The sequence below is a fragment of the Athene noctua genome, chromosome 3 (genome assembly GCF_965140245.1).
Source record: "Athene noctua chromosome 3, bAthNoc1.hap1.1, whole genome shotgun sequence".
Taxonomy (NCBI): domain Eukaryota; kingdom Metazoa; phylum Chordata; class Aves; order Strigiformes; family Strigidae; genus Athene; species Athene noctua.
Window position 1 is genome coordinate 88,628,990 of NC_134039.1, and position 21,018 is coordinate 88,650,007.

Sequence of the window (21,018 nt, forward strand, 5' to 3'; positions counted from 1 at the left end):
CGGGTGGGGGAGGTGGCGCCTGGCAGCGCCTTCCTTCCGAGCACCAGCTCCTCGAGAAGCAAGACAAGGCATCGTGAAGGAGCTGCGAGGCCAGAGCGAGGGAGAGGAGGAGCGGCGGGCTGAAGAGAGGGCTGGGGGGAGAGGCGGGAGCTCAGGGCAAAGGGGCCTCCCCACGGCACCGTTGCCGGCACCTTTGGTGTCCTGGCCGGCGCTGCGCCGGGTGACCTCCCTGTAAGCAGGGCTCGGGTCTCTGGCCTTTTGCCCCCTTGCCCCGACGGTTTGGCTGCCCGGAGAGAGGGGTGACCCTGTAAGGAGAGAGCGGCACCGTCCCCGCACCGAGGGGCAAATGGGGCTCTCTGGCCCCCAAGCCCGCCCTGTAGGCAGGGGAGGGCTGTTTCCCCGGCCCTGGCGGCTTTCTGCCTGCTGGCGGCCTGGCCAGCGTGACCCCCTGGAGTCGGGGCGCGTCGCGGCACTTGTCCCTTGGTCCCCCGCGAAGGCCCGTGGCACGTTGAGTCCCTCTGGGCTCCGTGCGTCCGGGGGGGCAGGTCCGAGGCTCTGCTCTCTTGCTCGCGGGAGGGGACGGCTCCCCAGACATTGGCTGCACAGAGCTCGCTCTCTCTCCTGGGAAGTTTTCTTTCCCCCTGTCCGTGTCCGTGTGCCTGCCTGTGTCCGCGTCGGTGCGAGTGAGCGAGTGAAGGAGCTTCTTGTTTAGGCCCCTGTTGAAATCGCTGCAGCGTACTTAGCTTAAACTTCCCGGGAGGGAAAGAGGGGCTCTGTGCAGCAACAGGGGGTCGGTCCCCGCTGAGCCCGCGAGCGGAGGGCGAGTCCCGGCTGGCCCCTCCTTTCCAAGGACGGAGCCAAGCCGCGCGGTCGTAGCACGGCCGACGCGTGACCCGCCCGCTCTCTGGGCCTGGGTGGCTGCCTGTCCTGCTGGCGACCTGCCAGCGTGCCGGCCCCGTACTCGGGGCGAGTGCCACGAGCCGTGGAGCCCTCTGACCCGACGGCCCTGTAAGCAGGGTTGTGCCCGTCCCCCGCCCTCGGCAGGAGGAGCGGGTAGCGAGCGGGCGTCTGCGGCCCCCGGCCTTCGAGGGCAAAGGCTCGGCAGTTGTGTCCCCTTCACCGAGAACCGCGGTAGCCTCTAGAAACGCAGGGAACGGCCCTGAGCCAAGTACCTGCCCCAGAGTCCTCGAGACCCTCCCAAAAGCGCCCAGGATGCTCTTGTCCCACAGCAGCCGTGGTGACAGGGAGGGCCCTTTGCCCGCAGCCCCTTTCTCTTTCCCCGGTTTCAGCGTGCCGCTCCTCCTCTCGCTTGCCCTCGCCTCGTAGTTTCTTCCGCAGGCCACGGATGCTTCTTCCTTCTCCGGGAGCAGGTGCCTGGAAGGACGGCGCGGTCGGGCGCCAGCTCCTCTGCCTGGACGACGGGGAAGCTGGCCGCCTGAGGGACCTTCCCTCAGCGTGCTCTGGCCCCCGGCCCTCCCTCCTCCCTCCTGCCCCCTGCCCCGGCCTGAGCCGCCTCAGACCCCATTTTCTCACCTGGTGGTGCCCGGCGGCCTGGGGGCTTAAAGCATAGAGGGAGAGGGGACAGGGGTACGGCAGGGCAGGGGGAGATTTAGGGGGACAGGCAGCACGGGTGGGCCTCAGCCGCCAGCCCCTTGCAACCAGCTGCTCCGCAGTGACGCGGCAGCTTCTCCCAAGCGATGAGGAACCCCCCTCGGGAAGTTCTGCTTCCCCAGCCCCCAGAACCTCTTGGGAAAGGGCCGCTGCTGCCGATTCACCTGTCTTCAGGGCAGACAGCGCCCAGCACTCTCGATAGTGCTTGGCTGGCGCCTTGTGTGGGGTGGCGGCCCTGTTAGCGGGGTGCGGGTCAGGGCGCCCCTGTAGCGGAGAGGAGGGGCCTCGTGGGCCTTTGGGACCGGGGCTGCCCTGTAAGTCGGGGCCTGGCCCGTGCCCTGCAGTCCCGGGCACTTTGCAGTCCCGGCAGCGGCTCGAGCCCCCTGTAAGCAGGGGCGCAGCCTCGGTGGCCGCCGCTCTGCATGCCCAGCTCCGTTTGCCCAGAGTGCCCGACTCCGAGCCCAGCTCCAGCGCCCGCCTCGACTCCACGTGTGGCAGCACCGGAGCACCGATTGGGTAAGAAAAGCCGATCTGTGAGGTTTTTTCGGGGGGGCGGGGGTATAGGGCTGTGTGAGGGCGGCCGGTGTTCAGGTGGTGCTGTGGCCAGCTCTCACCCAGGACCGTCGTCGCTCTCAGACCTGATGGCATTCTCCTGCTCTTGCAGCAGTTGTTCGTGGAGAAGGGAGAGACATCCACCGCGTGCAGAAGGACCTTCGAGGCAAGAGCGAGCGGGAGGAGTAGCGGCAGCGGTCCGCCAAAGAGGCGAGAGAAAGCCTTCCTGGGCAGGGGATCTCCCTGTCACCTGGGCTGTGGTCGCCTCAAGCGTCCCTGCCCCTTTGGGGATGTTTTCTTTGCCTCGTGAGCAAGTACTCGGCTCTTGGTAGTTCTCCAGTTTTAGAACCTGCTCCCATTCCACCTGACGATGACCCAACTTCCTGAAGTTTTCTCAAAACTCCTTTCTGTACTTGGATGTGGCTGCACCAGCCGTGGGGAGCGGGAGGGCTCTGCAGCCACCCGCAGCGCCCTTTGAGGCTGCGTGGGATGCCGGGGGAAGAGCAGTCGGGAGCAGGGTTTTGGAGGTGGATTCCCCTGCTCTGAGTGCTTCTCTTTCCGCACCTGTACGGGGAAGGAAGCGGCTGGATCTCAGCCTCTGGAGGAGCACGTTCCTCTTCCCTGCCCCAAAAGGGCGTTTGTGCCCACCCTTTCCCCATCTGTTCAGTGCCGGGGGTGCTCAATCAGATGCTTTCTCCAACTGCGTGTTCCCCATTTAGCTCCTTTTCTGCCCAACTCGGCTTTAACCGCTGCCTGCCACGTGGCGCTGCGCGTGGGATTTTAACCTTTGGCAGCCGCTGGAATGTTTGCGGCGTGTGTTGGTCCTGGCTGCTTGCAAGGGGACTCTCGGGGTGAAGCGCTAAGGCTTGGACAATAGGGCCAAGCCAGAGTTGACTTGTAGACGAGTCCTGTGTATTTTGTAACTGTTAACCATTGTGCTAACAGGTATTTTACTAAGTGATAACCAACCACCTATTCCGATGTAAAAAGTGGAAGTATTGAAGCCTGAACAACAGGCCCTGAGCCGAAGCTGCTCACTCAGTATGTCATCGTTAGTGAAAGAGGTGTGGAAGACGTGGCTCTCTTGAATGTACATTTATCTTTCTTTGTGTGGGGATGAAATAACCGGGTCGTGGAGACCGTAGTCTGGCCCTGTGGCCTGACGTGAGCCCTTGCACCTAGTCTGCCTGGGTAAGCAGAGGAGCTCCCTTAGCTTCTCCCCTGAGCCCTGGCCAGGCTCCGGGGGAATCTAATGTGAGATTGAAACCAGATATTTCCGCTCCAAACCAAGGTGCCAGCTCTTCTGGCTTGCCGATTTTGGGGTATAGAAGGGTGGACCCGCTCACAGCGACTTTGGAGGCCTCACCTACGGGTGGACGCACCGCGTAGGGTTTCCCACTTGCCGGGAAAGGCTCTGCAAACCCTCGCTGTAACCGGGGCTGCCTGCGGGTCTGGGTGATGGCAACGGGTGCAGGTGCTGAGGGATCTTTTTTAATCGCTGTTCCCTCTCTCTCAGGCAGTCAGGATTTGATGCGTTACCCTGTATTTTCCTATCTGTGTGAGTGCACTCTTCCGTCTTTCCTGACTGCGTGTTTTCCATATTCTTCTGTTATTTAGTTATTTCTAATAAAATACGCCTGCTCCTTTCACTCCGGTGTCTGAGTTGAATTGATATCCCTAATCAGCAAAACGGGGGGAGATGAGGTGGCGCTTTCCAGAGCCGAGGTCGGTGTCGGTTTGGCTTTGGGCTGAGCTGTAGCCGCCGCGGCGCTAGTTCCTGGCAAGGGGACGGACGGGGGAGCTGTCGGGGCCAGAGCTGCCGTAAATATAATCAGACAGCTTGCTCGGGTTCTCCAGCTCCTAGCGTACGCTCCAGAAGAGCGGCTGAACGCGGGCAGAAATGTTCCTGGATTTATCTGGGTTTTTTTAAAAAACTATTTCTGCTATCACCAGGATTTGAAAAACTAAATTGGATAAATGTGAGTTTAGGAAAAATATCTAACAATACGTGTGCTTTTAATAGTTACTGTACTGGTCTCCCAGGGACCGAAGTTACGCTGTTTCGTCCTTAAAACAACTCTGCGCTCCCGTGTCGCGTTGTCACAGGCTTTCCTCCCCCTTCCACCCGTCCAAAGAGCCCTGAGGCTGCTCTGACCGACACTTCGGTCACCCCGCTGAGTTCTGGGTCACAAGGCGAGACTGCGCTGCCCTGCGCTGCGGCCGTGCCGGAGCTCCTCCCTCTCCGGGGGGTTATAAGATTTGGCAGCGTCGGTCCCGTCGGCCCGCGCACCGGAGCGGTCTCGTCCAGCGGCTGCTCCCGCTGCCCGGGGAAGGTTCCCCCGGCGGGGAGAGGCGACCTGCGGCGTGCGGCTGCGCCGGGCGGCCCCCGGAGTGCGCGTGCGCGGCGGCGGCCCCGCGACCGGAGGACCGGCGGCCCATAGAGCGCGAGCTCGGAGGAGTGACGGGCATCTCCGGCGTTTATTAACGGTGCTGGTCGCTATAGTTACCGGGGGGGGGGGGGGGGGGGGGAGCGTGGGCCGGGCCGGAGGAGCCGCAGGGGCGGGCAGGGAGGCTGCAGGCAGCGACCCCTCCCTGTCCGGGGCCGGTGCTGGAGGAGGAGCCGGTGCGAGCCGAGGCAGGAGCGGGGCCGGGCGGCTGCGGGGAAAGGTGCGGCGGGACCGGGGGCGGAGGCCGCTCCGCGTCGGGGCCGGGCGGCGGCGGCGCTGCCCGGAGCCGCGCGGGGCTGCGCTCGGCCGGGCTTCCGGGTGCGCGGGCGGCGCGGCGGGAGCCGTAGTCACGTGCAGGGGGCTTCCGGTCGGCCATGTTGGCTCCCCGGGGCACGCCGGGAGCTGCAGTTTCTGCGCTCTCGGTTCCCCGCAGCTGCGGCGCTGGCGGGCGCGCGCGGCACGGCACAGCCCTCGGTACCGGCGCGGCCCGAGACGCGGTTTTGTGGCGGTTTCCCGCGGGCTGCCCGCGGCTCCCCGAGACGCGGTGTGCCCCCCGGCCCGGGGGTGCGCATGCGCGGCCGCGGCGTCTCCCGGGAGTGCGCGTGCGCGGCGGAGGTGAGTGTTGGGGCTGCGGCCGGGCCGGTCCGCGGCAATAAGGGTCCCTGCCGCCTCCGTGCCCCCTCCCGAGGCCGCGCTGGGGCCGCGCGTGTCCGTTCCTGCCCCGGGGATGCCGCCGGCTGCGCCCAGCTCGGGCTGGCGTGGGGTGTCTCTGCCCGGCCTGGCGCTTCTCACGGCTCGGGGGCCAGAAGGGACGGGCGGAGCCGAGCCTTCCCGGCCGTGGGCAGCGGGGCGGGAGCCGCCGCGGCTGGAGCTGGAGGGGCCGGAGAAAGGGAAGGAAGGAGAACGTCAAGGGCATGTGGGCAGCAGCCGCCTCGCCCTGCAGGGGGAGAGCGCCTGCCTCTCCGGGTGAGCGAGGAGCCCTCTGCACAGTCCGCAGCGGGCCGGACCCAGGCGCGGAACGGCCGCGGAGCGAGCGAGCGAGGCTGCGTGTGTCGGAAGCCACGTCTTGTAAGAGCCGAGAGACACCCGCGTATTCTTTTAGGGGGAGGTCAGCCGGGCGAGTGGAGTTTCAGAAGAAGAGGAGGGGCAGGAGGAAGGAAGGAGAAAGAAGCATCTGACCTGTCCAGTTCTCCCGGCAGTGCCGGGAGCGAGAGCCGCGGTGAGTCCCGGGCCCTCGGGGCCCTGTCGCCCCCCTTGTATGTCCCAGTCCCTTCCCGCCCTTCTCTTTCCCATGCTGTGATTTTTTTTTTCTTCTTCTCTATATCTTTTCTTTCTTTTCTTCTGCCTTGCTCCCCCTTCCTCTCTCACTTTCTCTCTCTTGTCTTGCTGCTCCCTTTTCTTTTTCTGTCTGCACTTCTGACTGCTTGTTCTGTACCTTTTGCATCACTGCTCAGTCCATTTCTCTCTCGATCCTTCCGTTCTGCTCCTCACTTCTCGGTTTCTCTCTCTTTCCTCTGTCCTACTCCTGCACGTAGTGTGTGATTGAATGAGGTTCTGTGTCTAGCAGGCCTCATCTCGTAAGAGCTGTGAGACACCTACATCTTCTCATAAGTGGAGGACAGCCAGGCACCTGGAGCTGTAGAAGAGGAAGGGAGAAGGCAAACAGAAGGAGGAGTCTGACCTGTCAAATTCTCCTGGCAGCGCGGAGAACTGCAGTAAGTCCCGAGCTCTTGGGCCCCTCTCATCCCTCTTGTGTGGCCTGGTCCCTCCCTGTCTTTCTCCTAGACTCCTCTCTTTCTGGTGCTGCTCAACTTTTTTTGCTCACCTGTATCTTCCGTCTTGCTTGGAGCATCTCCCTGTCCCCATCTTGTAGGTCTTCCCTTTCTCTGCCCTGTACCCTGCCGCTCTTGTTGCCTTTCTCCATCCCTCTCTGTCCAGCTCCCTGTTCCTATTGATGCCCCTTTCTTCTTCCTGCACCCGCTGCTATTCCCTGCGATCTCCATCTCTCTCTTTCCTGCTCCCTGTCCCCCGTTTTTCATTCCTACCTCCGTCCCTCATAGACTGTCTGGCCTTTTTCCTCGGTGTCTTTCTCTCTGGCTGACTCCCTTCTGCTGTTTTTCATTTCCTCCCTATCCATCTTGTTGCCCATCGCTCTTTTGTCTTCTCTCTCTCCATGTGTCGCTGTCTGTCTTCCAGTCACTGGTCTTTAATTCCTCCCTCTTCCCTGTAGCTTGCTGCTATTTTTTTTTTCCCTGTTCTCCATCATGCTCTGTCGGGTGCCCTGTCCCTGTTTATCAATTCCTCCCTCTGCCCTGCGGTCTGTCTCTTTTCACCATTTAATTTTTGCCTCGCTCTCTCTCTGTCTGGCTCCTTGTGCCGGGTTTGCGAATTCCTTCCTCTGTGCCCCGTACCCCCTGTGATCTTTGCTGCTTTGTGGCCTGTTTCTGGCTGGCGCTCTGTTACTATTCAGTAATTCCTCTCTCGATGCCTTGTCGTCTATTGCTTTTGTCTTTTCTCCATCTCTCTGTCTCTGTTTCCCCTGTTTTAGAATACACCCCCCCACCCCCACCCCCCTTCTTTCTGTATGCATCAGGATTAGTTTTTGGCTCCAGGTCTCTTTTTTTCTGTGTCTCTGTCCCTGTTTCCTAATTCTTCCTTCTCTGCCCTGTCACATGTAGCGATGTGATTTGTTTTGTGTTCCTTCCCATGGTTTGCTGTCCTGACTCCCCATCGTTGTTGCTTTTTCCTCCCTCTGTGCCCTGTTCTCTGGAGCTTTTTGGTCTTTCTTCCATCTTGCTTGGTCTAGCTCCCTGCTCCCCCCCTTTTTTTTTTTCCCCCTCCATGTCTGTTGTGCCACCCATCCCAGCTTTTTTTTTTCTGCATCTCTATGCTGCTCCTCGTCCTTCTTTGTTGGTTTCTGTCCTGCTCCTCCTCCTTCTTTCTGCTGCCTGTTTTCTTCTCTCCCTGCTGCTTTTTTTTCTGCATATCCACGCTGGGTTCCCTGTCCCCATCCTCTCACCGCCCCATTGCTCATCTCTTGTTTTCTCTCTACCCCTGTACTAGTCAGCTAGCTGCCACCTTTCTTCTGTCTTCTTGTGTCCTGCATCTTGCTCCTCATGTTTGGCAGTTTCCAGCTCTGCCCTGCAGCTTGTTGCTCCAGGAACCGACTGACTGTTCCCGGCTGGACTGAGGAGCGTGGCTCCGGGAACAAGCGCCAAGGTGTGCCAGGGGCAGGGGCAGCATTAGGGGCCCTGAGCCCCGGAGCAGACTCACTCCCTTCTGGGACTTGTTCTGTGTGTGACTGAATAAACACTTGCTGGCTGCCGGCTGCCTTTTGTGCTTCCTTTGCCCCAGGTGAGGGGCTGGGAGGGGTGATGATGCTCTGTGGGGGTGGGTGATGGCCTCCAGCTGTGGGCTGGGGCTGGAGGGGCCCCAGGTGTGGGCAGTGAGGCTGATGGCAGCGGCCCCTCCCTGTAAAGGGCTTGCTCCGGGTGGAGGGGCGGGTGCTGCTGTTAAGAGCAAGGCAGCCGTCGGAGGGGTCGGTGTCAACCAAGGGAGGAGCAGAGCAGTCGCTGAGCATTGCTGGGCCCTGGCTGCACCGAGGGAGAAGGTGAGTGGAGCCGTGCCATCAGCTGGCAGCTCCTGGGGAGGATGGCGGTGCCTGCAGGGTGGCAGTGTTGGAGGTGGTGGCAGGGGCTGCCCCGAGCCGGTGGTGAGGCTTCTGGGTGCATTGGTGGGGGTTCGGAGGGGTGAGCAACGGTGTTGCTGCAGGGTCAGAAAGCAGAGAAAACTGCCTCTCGCAACCCAGCGGGAGCTGTGGTCCTGGCGTGTGGGGTTTCTGGCCAGCCGCGTTGGTTCCCTGGGTCACGCTGGGATGCGGTGTCTTACAGCGCTTGGCGTGCAGGCGGCCGTGCCACGTTGGCCAGCGCGTGCCAGGAGCTGTAGGTTCTGCAGACTCGGCTGCCAGGCAGCTGCACCGCTCGTGGGCGCCCGTAGCGCGGCGCAGTCCTCGCTACCGCCGCGGCCCCTGTGGCGCAGCACGAGGGATAGTTTTGTTGCCGCTTTCACGTGGATTCCCGGGGGCTTCCAGCTGCTCCCCACCAAGCGTCGTGCCCGTTCCTCGAGAGCGTGTGCGCAGTGACGTGCCGCTCGGCCGCCGCTCGCGCGGGGGGTGGCGCTCGCCCGCGCTAACCGCCGCTGCCTGGCAAACGCCACACGGTGCTGTCGGTGGGCGACACAGAGGTGGCCCCGTGCCCCACGCTGCCGCCCGCCAGCAACGTCAGTGCGATGCTCTGATGCCCGTGGGGGGGTGCGGCCACGCTCGGTGCCCCCTCCTGGTAAGGAAATGCTGCCGCCGCCCCACGTCACGCTGCCGGCGGGCGCTCGGTGCGCGAAGGGCAGGACTGCAGCGCCGGCCCCGCACAGGTGTGCGGCACCGCCAGAGCCGCCTTCCTGCTGCCGCAGCGTGAGGCTTGCTGGGCGTGATTCCTGGGGGTGGGCGAGGGCCGAGGCCGGCCCGCCCCTTTGGCAGGTGTGGGGGCCCCTCCTGCCCGCTGGCCACACGGCAGCGGTGGGGCAGGAAGCTTCACACCGCCTGCTGTGTCAGGCCTCGGCTCTCCTGGAGGTGATCCGGGCCGGGGGAGCCCCAGGGAGTTACCCGAGAGCTGGGACAAAGGCAGAGGGGAAGAAGATGGGTGTCCCCCGGGGGTTGGTGCCGGGTGCCTCCCCAGCTTGCCAGAGCTCCCCTTGAGCTGGCACTGGCCTCGCCCGCACCGTGTCCTGGCCCCAGGTCTCGCACCTCACCCTGAAGCCCGTCCCGTAGCCCCAGGTCACCCCCGAGCCCCGCGGGGATGGCGGCAAGCCGGCCCTTGGCGCCTCCGCAGGAGCCCCTGTGGAAGGGGGGCTCCGGCCAGGGGCGATCTACGGTAATAACGGCAGTCGCTTCACCTTCTCCCAGAGGCCTCACCGGGGCCGCGCTTGCCTGTTCCTTCCCTGGGGATGCTGTCGACTGGACCCACTTCAGAACTGTGTGGGGTTCTCTGCCTGCCCTTGTGCTCCTCGCAGCAGAGAGGTGAGAAGGGACAGGCCCCTGGGACGTTTTCTGGCTGTGGACAGGAGCTGTCACAGCTGAAGCTGGAGAGGCCTGAGAAAGGGAAAGAAGAAAATCAAGGGCATGTGGGCAGCAGCTGCCTTCCACTGCAGGAAGAGAGAGCCTGCCTCTCTGGGCGAGGCAGGAGCCCTCTGTACAGTCCGCAGCGGGCCGGACCGCCAGCGTGCGATCAGGGTCCGTGCGCGTCACCCAGAGCGCGGTACGGCAGCGCAGCGTGCGAGCGAGGCCACACGTGCAGGAAGCTGCGTTTTGTAAGAGCCGAGAGACACCCGCGTGTTCTTTGAGGTGGAGGGCAGCTGAGCGACTGCACCTCCAGAAAAGGAAGGGAGGAGAGAAGGAGAAAGAAGGGTCTGAATCGGCAAATTTTTCCTGGCAGCGCTGAGAGCGACAGCTGCGGTGAGTCGCGGACCCTCGGGCCCTGTTGCCCCTCTTGGACGTTTTGGGCTGTCCCCTGGCCCCCTCTCTATCCCATGCTGCTATGATTTTTGTTGTTTTTTTCTTCCCTGTACTTCTGCTCTCGTTCGTTCCTGCTCCCACTCCCTCTTGTGTCTTCTTCTAGCTCTCCCTTTTTCTTTCTTCCAGATGCTTGGTCCTGCTCTCTCTCCTTCCTTTGTTTCATCCTCCCTTTCTCTCCTGTAACCTAACGCTGTTATTTTCCTTGTTCAGTTCTTGTTTCAGATCGGCTTTGGGGTCTCTTTTTGCCCACAGCTTTCTCTGGCCAGTTCCCAGGCATTGTTATCCTCGGTGAGCCTGTCTGCCGCTCCATGTGCCTGCCTGCCCATTTCCCTCCCTCCTGGTAATCCCGCCTCTACGCTGTGCCCGAGCTCAGGCCGCCCCTGCTCCTGTATCTCGGCTTTCGGCACGCCCCCGGCGCTTTCGGCACGCCCCCGGCGCTTTCGGCACGCCCCCGGCGCTTTCGGCACGCCCCCGGCGCTTTCGGCACGCCCCCGGCGCTTTCGGCACGCCCCCGGCGCTTTCGGCACGCCCCCGGCGCTTTCGGCACGCCCCCGGCGCTTTCGGCACGCCCCCGGCGCTTTCGGCACGCCCCCGGCGCTTTCGGCACGCCCCCGGCGCTTTCGGCACGCCCCCGGCGCTTTCGGCACGCCCCCGGCGCTTTCGGCACGCCCCCGGCGCTTTCGGCACGCCCCCGGCGCTTTCGGCACGCCCCCGGCGCTTTCGGCACGCCCCCGGCGCTTTCGGCACGCCCCCGGCGCTTTCGGCACGCCCCCGGCGCTTTCGGCACGCCCCCGGCGCTTTCGGCACGCCCCCGGCGCTTTCGGCACGCCCCCGGCGCTTTCGGCACGCCCCCGGCGCTTTCGGCACGCCCCCGGCGCTTTCGGCACGCCCCCGGCGCTTTCGGCACGCCCCCGGCGCTTTCGGCACGCCCCCGGCGCTTTCGGCACGCCCCCGGCGCTTTCGGCACGCCCCCGGCGCTTTCGGCACGCCCCCGGCGCTTTCGGCACGCCCCCGGCGCTTTCGGCACGCCCCCGGCGCTTTCGGCACGCCCCCGGCGCTTTCGGCACGCCCCCGGCGCTTTCGGCACGCCCCCGGCGCTTTCGGCACGCCCCCGGCGCTTTCGGCACGCCCCCGGCGCTTTCGGCACGCCCCCGGCGCTTTCGGCACGCCCCCGGCGCTTTCGGCACGCCCCCGGCGCTTTCGGCACGCCCCCGGCGCTTTCGGCACGCCCCCGGCGCTTTCGGCACGCCCCCGGCGCTTTCGGCACGCCCCCGGCGCTTTCGGCACGCCCCCGGCGCTTTCGGCACGCCCCCGGCGCTTTCGGCACGCCCCCGGCGCTTTCGGCACGCCCCCGGCGCTTTCGGCACGCCCCCGGCGCTTTCGGCACGCCCCCGGCGCTTTCGGCACGCCCCCGACGCTTTCGGCACGCCCCCGACGCTTTCGGCACGCCCCCGACGCTTTCGGCACGCCCCCGACGCTTTCGGCACGCCCCCGACGCTTTCGGCACGCCCCCGACGCTTTCGGCACGCCCCCGACGCTTTCGGCACGCCCCCGACGCTTTCGGCACGCCCCCGACGCTTTCGGCACGCCCCCGACGCTTTCGGCACGCCCCCGACGCTTTCGGCACGCCCCCGACGCTTTCGGCACGCCCCCGACGCTTTCGGCACGCCCCCGACGCTTTCGGCACGCCCCCGACGCTTTCGGCACGCCCCCGACGCTTTCGGCACGCCCCCGACGCTTTCGGCACGCCCCCGACGCTTTCGGCACGCCCCCGACGCTTTCGGCACGCCCCCGACGCTTTCGGCACGCCCCCGACGCTTTCGGCACGCCCCCGACGCTTTCGGCACGCCCCCGACGCTTTCGGCACGCCCCCGACGCTTTCGGCACGCCCCCGACGCTTTCGGCACGCCCCCGACGCTTTCGGCACGCCCCCGACGCTTTCGGCACGCCCCCGACGCTTTCGGCACGCCCCCGACGCTTTCGGCACGCCCCCGACGCTTTCGGCACGCCCCCGACGCTTTCGGCACGCCCCCGACGCTTTCGGCACGCCCCCGACGCTTTCGGCACGCCCCCGACGCTTTCGGCACGCCCCCGACGCTTTCGGCACGCCCCCGACGCTTTCGGCGGGCGGGAACGCCGCGCGCCGACGTGAGGGGCGGAGCTTTCGCCTGAGGCGAAGGGCGGGAACGGCGCGCGCAGCAGTGAGGCGCCGCGCGGCCGCCTGAGAGGAGCGGGAGCGGCGCCCCCGGAAAAGGCTGCTCGGCGATCGGCGCCGCCTCGGCGGGGACCTCATCGGCTCGGCTCGGCTCGGGGCGGGCGGGGGTGGACCCGAGTCGCCTGTGGGGGGGCGAGCGCCATTGTCTGAGGGGCTCAGGAGAGTCCTGGACCCGCCAGGCGCGGCAAGGTGCCTGGAGCAGACGAGTGCCCGGCGCGGTCGTCCCTGCAGGAAGTGCTGGAGCAGCGGCTCTGGTGAGAAAAGCCGATCTGTGAGGTTTTTTTCGGGGGGGAAGGGGGGGTTGGAGGGCGGCCGGGGTTCGGGTGGTGCTGTGGGCACTTCTCGCCGGGGACCGGCGTCCTTCTCAGACCTGACGGCACACTCCTGCCCTTGCAGCAGCTGGTGGCGGAGAAGGGAGAGATGTCCACTGCGTGTGGAAGGACCTGCGAGGCAAGAGCGAGCGGGAGGAGCAGCGGAGGAAGTCTGGGCAGCAAGAGGAAAGAGAAGGGCGCTCTGAACAAAGCGCCGCTGTGAGGGGCGGAGCGGTCGCCTGAGGGGGACCTGCCCGGGGAAGGGGCGAGCAGGAGTCGAACCTGCCTGGGGAAGTACCGGATCGACTTGGGAACGGGGGGGGGGGGACGGGACGGGAGCCGCCTTGGAGAGGGGGTCGGTGTCGTCGCCTCGGCGGGGGGGGGGAGCAGTGTCGTCGCCTCGGCGGGGGAGGGGGGGGGAGCAGTGTCGTCGCCTCGGCGGGGGAGGGGGGGGGGAGCAGTGTCGTCGCCTCGGCGGGGGAGGGGGGGGGGGAGCAGTGTCGTCGCCTCGGCGGGGGAGGGGGGGGGAGCAGTGTCGTCGCCTCGGCGGGGGAGGGGGGGGGAGCAGTGTCGTCGCCTCGGCGGGGGGGGGGGGGGGGAGAGCAGTGTCGTCGCCTCTGTGTCTGTGTGTGGGGGGGGAGCAGTGTCGTCGCCTGGTGGGGGGAAGTGGGGTGGTGTCATCACCCTGGGGGGGGGAGTGTCGTCAACGGCGGGGGGTGGGGGAGCGGAGCTTCCTCAGGACCGGTGAGAGGGGACTGGAGCTGCCTGAGGAGGGACGGCCATCGCCTCAGGGGCGGTGGAGGGTCCAAGCCTCGCTGAACGCGGCCAGGAGCCCGGAGGAGAAAAGCGCCCGTCGTAGACATCCCTGCAGGAAGTGCTGGAGCATGGACTGGGTGAGGAAAGCCAATCTGTGAGTCTTTTTCGCAAGGAGGGGGGATGGTGGTGGTGTTGGGAGGGCGGCCGGGGTTCGGGTGGTGCTGTGGCCAGCTCTCGCCGGGGACCAGCATCGCTCTCGGACCTGACGGCATCCTCCTGCCCTTGCAGCAGGCGGCGGAGCGGCGTGGAGGTCTCCGTCCTGTACCGCTGCAGGCCAAGAGGGAGTGGGACGAGGCGCGGAGGAAGTCTGGGCAGCAAGAGGAGGAAGGAGAAGGGCGCTCTGGGCAAAGGGACCTCCCTGTCACCGGGGCTGTGGTCGCACCAGCGTGTCGCCAGGACCTTTGGTGCCCTGGCCGGCTTTGTGCCGGGTGACCCCCCTGTAAGCAGGGCTCGGGTCTTTGGGTTTTTGCTGGCCTTTTGCCATGTCACCCCGTGGTCAGGCTGCCGGGCAGGTGGCAACCCTCTAAGGGGGGTGAGCGGCGCCGTCTCTGCGGCCGGGGCGGGAAGCGGAGCTCCTGAAGCGCGCCGTGGTGGTGAGCCGCAGCCAGGCCGGCCGGCCTGTAACTTGGGCGCGGGGGGGGGGGCCTGGCAGCGGGGCCGGGGCCTCTGCTCTGTCCTCCGGGTGGGGGAGCTGGCGCCTGGCTGCGCCTTCCTTCCGAGCACCAGCTCCTCGAGAAGCAAGACAAGGCATCGTGAAGGAGCTGCGAGGCCGGAGCGAGGGAGAGGAGGAGCGGCGGGCTGAAGAGAGGGCTGGGGGGAGAGGCGGGAGCTCAGGGCAAAGGGGCCTCCCCACGGCACCGTTGCCGGCACCTTTGGTGTCCTGGCTGGCGCTGCGCCGGGTGACCTCCCTGTAAGCAGGGCTCGGGTCTCTGGCCTTTTGCCCCCTTGCCCCGACGGTTTGGCTGCCCGGAGAGAGGGGTGACCCTGTAAGGAGAGAGCGGCACCGTCCCCGCACCGAGGGGCAAATGGGGCTCTCTGGCCCCCAAGCCCGCCCTGTAGGCAGGGGAGGGCTGTTTCCCCGGCCCTGGCGGCTTTCTGCCTGCTGGCGGCCTGGCCAGCGTGACCCCCTGGAGTCGGGGCGCGTCGCGGCACTTGTCCCTTGGTCCCCCGCGAAGCCCCGTGGCACGTTGAGTCCCTCTGGGCTCCGTGCGTCCGGGGGGACAGGTCCGAGGCTCTGCTCTCTTGCTCGCGGGAGGGGACGGCTCCCCAGACATTGGCTGCACAGAGCTCGCTCTCTCTCCTGGGAAGTTTTCTTTCCCCCTGTCCGTGTCCGTGTGCCTGCCTGTGTCCGCGTCGGTGCGAGTGAGCGAGTGAAGGAGCTTCTTGTTTAGGCCCCTGTTGAAATCGCTGCAGCGTACTTAGCTTAAACTTCCCGGGAGGGAAAGAGGGGCTCTGTGCAGCAACAGGGGGTCGGTCCCCGCTGAGCCCGCGAGCGGAGGGCGAGTCCCGGCTGGCCCCTCCTTTCCAAGGACGGAGCCAAGCCGCGCGGTCGTAGCACGGCCGACGCGTGACCCGCCCGCTCTCTGGGCCTGGGTGGCTGCCTGTCCTGCTGGCGACCTGCCAGCGTGCCGGCCCCGTACTCGGGGCGAGTGCCACGAGCCGTGGAGCCCTCTGACCCGACGGCCCTGTAAGCAGGGTTGTGCCCGTCCCCCGCCCTCGGCAGGAGGAGCGGGTAGCGAGCGGGCGTCTGCGGCCCCCGGCCTTCGAGGGCAAAGGCTCGGCAGTTGTGTCCCCTTCACCGAGAACCGCGGTAGCCTCTAGAAACGCAGGGAACGGCCCTGAGCCAAGTACCTGCCCCAGAGTCCTCGAGACCCTCCCAGAGTTGCCCAGGACGCTCTTGTCCCACAGCAGCCGTGGTGACAGGGAGGGCCCTTTGCCCGCAGCCCCTTTCTCTTTCCCCAGTTTCAGCGTGCCGCTCCTCCTCTCGCTTGCCCTCGCCTCGTAGTTTCTTCCGCAGGCCACGGATGCCTCTTCCTTCTTCCTTCTCCGGCAGCAGGTGCCTGGAAGGACGGCGCGGTCGGGCGCCAGCTCCTCTGCCTGGACGACGGGGAAGCTGGCCGCCTGAGGGACCTTCCCTCAGCGTGCTCTGGCCCCCGGCCCTCCCTCCTCCCTCCTGCCCCCTGCCCCGGCCTGAGCCGCCTCAGGCCCCATTTTCTCACCTGGTGGTGCCCGGCGGCCTGGGGGCTTAAAGCATAGAGGGAGAGGGGACAGGGGTACGGCAGGGCAGGGGGAGATTTAGGGGGACAGGCAGCACGGGTGGGCCTCAGCCGCCAGCCCCTTGCAACCAGCTGCTCCGCAGTGACGCGGCAGCTTCTCCCAAGCGATGAGGAACCCCCCTCGGGAAGTTCTGCTTCCCCAGCCCCCAGAACCTCTTGGGAAAGGGCCGCTGCTGCCGATTCACCTGCCTTCAGGGCAGACAGCGCCCAGCACTCTCGATAGTGCTTGGCTGGCGCCTTGTGTGGGGCGGCGGCCCTGTTAGCGGGGTGCGGGTCAGGGCGCCCCTGTAGCGGAGAGGAGGGGCCTCGTGGGCCTTTGGGACCGGGGCTGCCCTGTAAGTCGGGGCCTGGCCCGTGCCCTGCAGTCCCGGGCACTTTGCAGTCCCGGCAGCGGCTCGAGCCCCCTGTAAGCAGGGGCGCAGCCTCGGTGGCCGCCGTTTTGCATGCCCAGCTCCATTTGCCCAGAGTGCCCGACTCCGAGCCCAGCTCCAGCGCCCGCCGCGACTCCACGTGTGGCAGCACCGGAGCACCGATTGGGTAAGAAAAGCCGATCTGTGAGGGTTTTTTTTGGGGGGGGGGTATAGAGGAATAGTGGTGTGGGAGGGCGGCCAGGGTTCGGGTGGTGCCGTGTCAGGCTCTCGCCGGGGACCGTCGTCCCTCTCAGGCCTGACGGCACCCTCCTGCTCTTGCAGCACTTGGTGGTGGAGAAGGGAGAGACATCCACCGCATGCGGAAGGCCGTGCAAGGCAAGGGTTAGCAGGAGGAGCAGCGAAGGAAGTCTGGGCAGCAAGCGGAAGAAAGAGAAGCGCGCTCTGGGCAAAGCGCCGCTGTGAGGGGCAGAGCGGCCGCCTGAGGGAAAGGGGAGCGCAAGTCGGCGCTGCCTCAGCAAGAAATGGATCGACTCGGGGCCGAGGGATTGGAGCCACCTTGGCAGGGGATCAAAGCTGCTGCAGGGTGGGGCGCCAGTGCCGTCGCCTAGGAGGGGCAGCAGACCTGCGTCAGGGCGCATGGGGGGGGACTGGAGCTGCATGAGGAGGGACCGCCATCACCTCAGGGGCTGAGGAGGGTCCAGGCCCTGACGGACGCTGCCAGGAGCCGCCGGACGCTGCCAGGAGCCCATTGCAGATGAGAGCCTGTCACGGTCCCTGCACGAAGCACTGGAGCACCGACTGGGTGAGGAAAGCCGATCTGCGAGGTTTTTTCGCGGGGTGGGTGGTGGGAGGGCGGCCGGGGTTCGGGTGGTGCTGTGGCCAGCTCTCGCCGGGGACCAGCATCGCTCTCGGACCTGACGGCATCCTCCTGCCCTTGCAGCAGGCGGCGGAGCAGCGTGGAGGTCTCCGTCCTGTACCGCTGCAGGCCAAGAGCGGAGGAAGTCTGGGCAGCAAGAGGAGGCAGGAGAAGGGCGCTCTGGGCAAAGGGACCTCCCCGTCACCGGGGCTGTGGTCGCACCAGCGTGTCGCCAGGACCTTCGGTGCCCTGGCCGGCTTTGTGCCGGGTGACCCCCCTGTAAGCAGGGCTCGGGTCTTTGGGTTTTTGCCGGCCTTTTGCCACGTCACCCCGTGGTCAGGCTGCCGGGCAGGTGGCAACCCTCTAAGGGGGGCGAGCGGCGCCGTCTCTGCGGCCGGGGCGGGAAGCGGAGCTCCTAAAGCGCGCCGTGGTGGTGAGCCGCAGCCAGGCCGGCCGGCCTGTAACTTGGGCACGGGGGGGGGCCTGGCAGCGGGGCCGGGGTCTCTGCTCTGTCCTCCGGGTGGGGGAGGTGGCGCCTGGCAGCGCCTTCCTTCCGAGCACCAGCTCCTCGAGAAGCAAGACAAGGCATCGTGAAGGAGCTGCGAGGCCAGAGCGAGGGAGAGGAGGAGCGGCGGGCTGAAGAGAGGGCTGGGGGGAGAGGCGGGAGCTCAGGGCAAAGGGGCCTCCCCACGGCACCGTTGCCGGCACCTTTGGTGTCCTGGCCGGCGCTGCGCCGGGTGACCTCCCTGTAAGCAGGGCTCGGGTCTCTGGCCTTTTGCCCCCTTGCCCCGACGGTTTGGCTGCCCGGAGAGAGGGGCGACCCTGTAAGGAGAGAGCGGCACCGTCCCCGCACCGAGGGGCAAATGGGGCTCTCTGGCCCCCAAGCCCGCCCTGTAGGCAGGGGAGGGCTGTTTCCCCGGCCCTGGCGGCCTTCTGCCTGCTGGCGGCCTGGCCAGCGTGACCCCCTGGAGTCGGGGCGCGTCGCGGCACTTGTCCCTTGGTCCCCCGCGAAGGCCCGTGGCACGTTGAGTCCCTCTGGGCTCCGTGCGTCCGGGGGGGCAGGTCCGAGGCTCTGCTCTCTTGCTCGCGGGAGGGGACGGCTCCCCAGACATTGGCTGCACAGAGCTCGCTCTCTCTCCTGGGAAGTTTTCTTTCCCCCTGTCCGTGTCCGTGTGCCTGCCTGTGTCCGCGTCGGTGCGAGTGAGCGAGTGAAGGAGCTTCTTGTTTAGGCCCCTGTTGAAATCGCTGCAGCGTACTTAGCTTAAACTTCCCGGGAGGGAAAGAGGGGCTCTGTGCAGCAACAGGGGGTCGGTCCCCGCTGAGCCCGCGAGCGGAGGGCGAGTCCCGGCTGGCCCCTCCTTTCCAAGGACGGAGCCAAGCCGCGCGGTCGTAGCACGGCCGACGCGTGACCCGCCCGCTCTCTGGGCCTGGGTGGCTGCCTGTCCTGCTGGCGACCTGCCAGCGTGCCGGCCCCGTACTCGGGGCGAGTGCCACGAGCCGTGGAGCCCTCTGACCCGACGGCCCTGTAAGCAGGGTTGTGCCCGTCCCCCGCCCTCGGCAGGAGGAGCGGGTAGCGAGCGGGCGTCTGCGGCCCCCGGCCTTCGAGGGCAAAGGCTCGGCAGTTGTGTCCCCTTCACCGAGAACCGCGGTAGCCTCTAGAAACGCAGGGAACGGCCCTGAGCCAAGTACCTGCCCCAGAGTCCTCGAGACCCTCCCAAAAGCGCCCAGGATGCTCTTGTCCCACAGCAGCCGTGGTGACAGGGAGGGCCCTTTGCCCGCAGCCCCTTTCTCTTTCCCCGGTTTCAGCGTGCCGCTCCTCCTCTCGCTTGCCCTCGCCTCGTAGTTTCTTCCGCAGGCCACGGATGCTTCTTCCTTCTCCGGGAGCAGGTGCCTGGAAGGACGGCGCGGTCGGGCGCCAGCTCCTCTGCCTGGACGACGGGGAAGCCGGCCGCCTGAGGGACCTTCCCTCAGCGTGCTCTGGCCCCCGGCCCTCCCTCCTCCCTCCTGCCCCCTGCCCCGGCCTGAGCCGCCTCAGGCCCCATTTTCTCACCTGGTGGTGCCCGGCGGCCTGGGGGCTTAAAGCATAGAGGGAGAGGGGACAGGGGTACGGCAGGGCAGGGGGAGATTTAGGGGGACAGGCAGCACGGGTGGGCCTCAGCCACCAGCCCCTTGCAACCAGCTGCTCCGCAGTGACGCGGCAGCTTCTCCCAAGCGATGAGGAACCCCCCTCGGGAAGTTCTGCTTCCCCAGCCCCCAGAACCTCTTGGGAAAGGGCCGCTGCTGCCGATTCACCTGCCTTCAGGGCAGACAGCGCCCAGCACTCTCGATAGTGCTTGGCTGGCGCCTTGTGTGGGGCGGCGGCCCTGTTAGCGGGGTGCGGGTCAGGGCGCCCCTGTAGCGGAGAGGAGGGGCCTCGTGGGCCTTTGGGACCGGGGCTGCCCTGTAAGTCGGGGCCTGGCCCGTGCCCTGCAGTCCCGGGCACTTTGCAGTCCCGGCAGCGGCTCGAGCCCCCTGTAAGCAGGGGCGCAGCCTCGGTGGCCGCCGCTCTGCATGCCCAGCTCCGTTTGCCCAGAGTGCCCGACTCCGAGCCCAGCTCCAGCGCCCGCCGCGACTCCACGTGTGGCAGCACCGGAGCACCGATTGGGTAAGAAAAGCCGATCTGTGAGGTTTTTTCGGGGGGGCGGGGGTATAGGGCTGTGTGAGGGCGGCCGGTGTTCAGGTGGTGCTGTGGCCAGCTCTCACCCAGGACCGTCGTCGCTCTCAGACCTGATGGCATTCTCCTGCTCTTGCAGCAGTTGTTCGTGGAGAAGAAGGGAGAGACATCCACCGCGTGCAGAAGGACCTTCGAGGCAAGAGCGAGCGGGAGGAGTAGCGGCAGCGGTCCGCCAAAGAGGCGAGAGAAAGCCTTCCTGGGCAGGGGATCTCCCTGTCACCTGGGCTGTGGTCGCCTCAAGCATCCCTGCCCCTTTGGGGATGTTTTCTTTGCCTCGTGAGCAAGTACTCGGCTCTTGGTAGTTCTCCAGTTTTAGAACCTGCTCCCATTCCACCTGACGATGACCCAACTTCCTGAAGTTTTCTCAAAACTCCTTTCTGTACTTGGATGTGGCTGCACCAGCCGTGGGGAGCGGGAGGGCTCTGCAGCCACCCGCAGCGCCCTTTGAGGCTGCGTGGGATGCCGGGGGAAGAGCAGTCGGGAGCAGGGTTTTGGAGGTGGATTCCCCTGCTCTGAGTGCTTCTCTTTCCGCACCTGTACGGGGAAGGAAGCGGCTGGATCTCAGCCTCTGGAGGAGCACGTTCCTCTTCCCTGCCCCAAAAGGGCGTTTGTGCCCACCCTTTCCCCATCTGTTCAGTGCCGGGGGTGCTCAATCAGATGCTTTCTCCAACTGCGTGTTCCCCATTTAGCTCCTTTTCTGCCCAACTCGGCTTTAACCGCTGCCTGCCACGTGGCGCTGCGCGTGGGATTTTAACCTTTGGCAGCCGCTGGAATGTTTGCGGCGTGTGTTGGTCCTGGCTGCTTGCAAGGGGACTCTCGGGGTGAAGCGCTAAGGCTTGGACAATAGGGCCAAGCCAGAGTTGACTTGTAGACGAGTCCTGTGTATTTTATAACTGTTAACCATTGTGCTAACAGGTATTTTACTAAGTGATAACCAACCACCTATTCCGATGTAAAAAGTGGAAGTATTGAAGCCTGAACAACAGGCCCTGAGCCGAAGCTGCTCACTCAGTATGTCATCGTTAGTGAAAGAGGTGTGGAAGACGTGGCTCTCTTGAATGTACATTTATCTTTCTTTGTGTGGGGATGAAATAACCGGGTCGTGGAGACCGTAGTCTGGCCCTGTGGCCTGACGTGAGCCCTTGCACCTAGTCTGCCTGGGTAAGCAGAGGAGCTCCCTTAGCTTCTCCCCTGAGCCCTGGCCAGGCTCCGGGGGAATCTAATGTGAGATTGAAACCAGATATTTCCGCTCCAAACCAAGGTGCCAGCTCTTCTGGCTTGCCG

General features: G+C 65.9%; 1 long non-coding RNA gene across 3 annotated transcripts; it reads left to right on the top strand.

Moving 5' to 3' along the window:
• The first annotated feature begins 4,565 nt into the window (after positions 1-4,565).
• LOC141958776 (uncharacterized) lies at positions 4,566-7,910 on the top strand. 3 transcript variants are annotated; one of them, XR_012633334.1, is made up of 4 exons: positions 4,566-4,650; positions 5,713-5,829; positions 6,178-6,325; positions 7,738-7,910. It is a non-coding gene; the product is annotated as an uncharacterized LOC141958776 (long non-coding RNA). The 3 variants fall into 3 exon arrangements; XR_012633335.1 differs by lacking the exon at positions 4,566-4,650 and adding an exon at positions 5,205-5,225; XR_012633333.1 differs by lacking the exon at positions 4,566-4,650 and adding an exon at positions 5,424-5,576 and having other exon boundaries at positions 7,738-7,909.
• Positions 7,911-21,018: the final 13,108 nt, after the last annotated feature.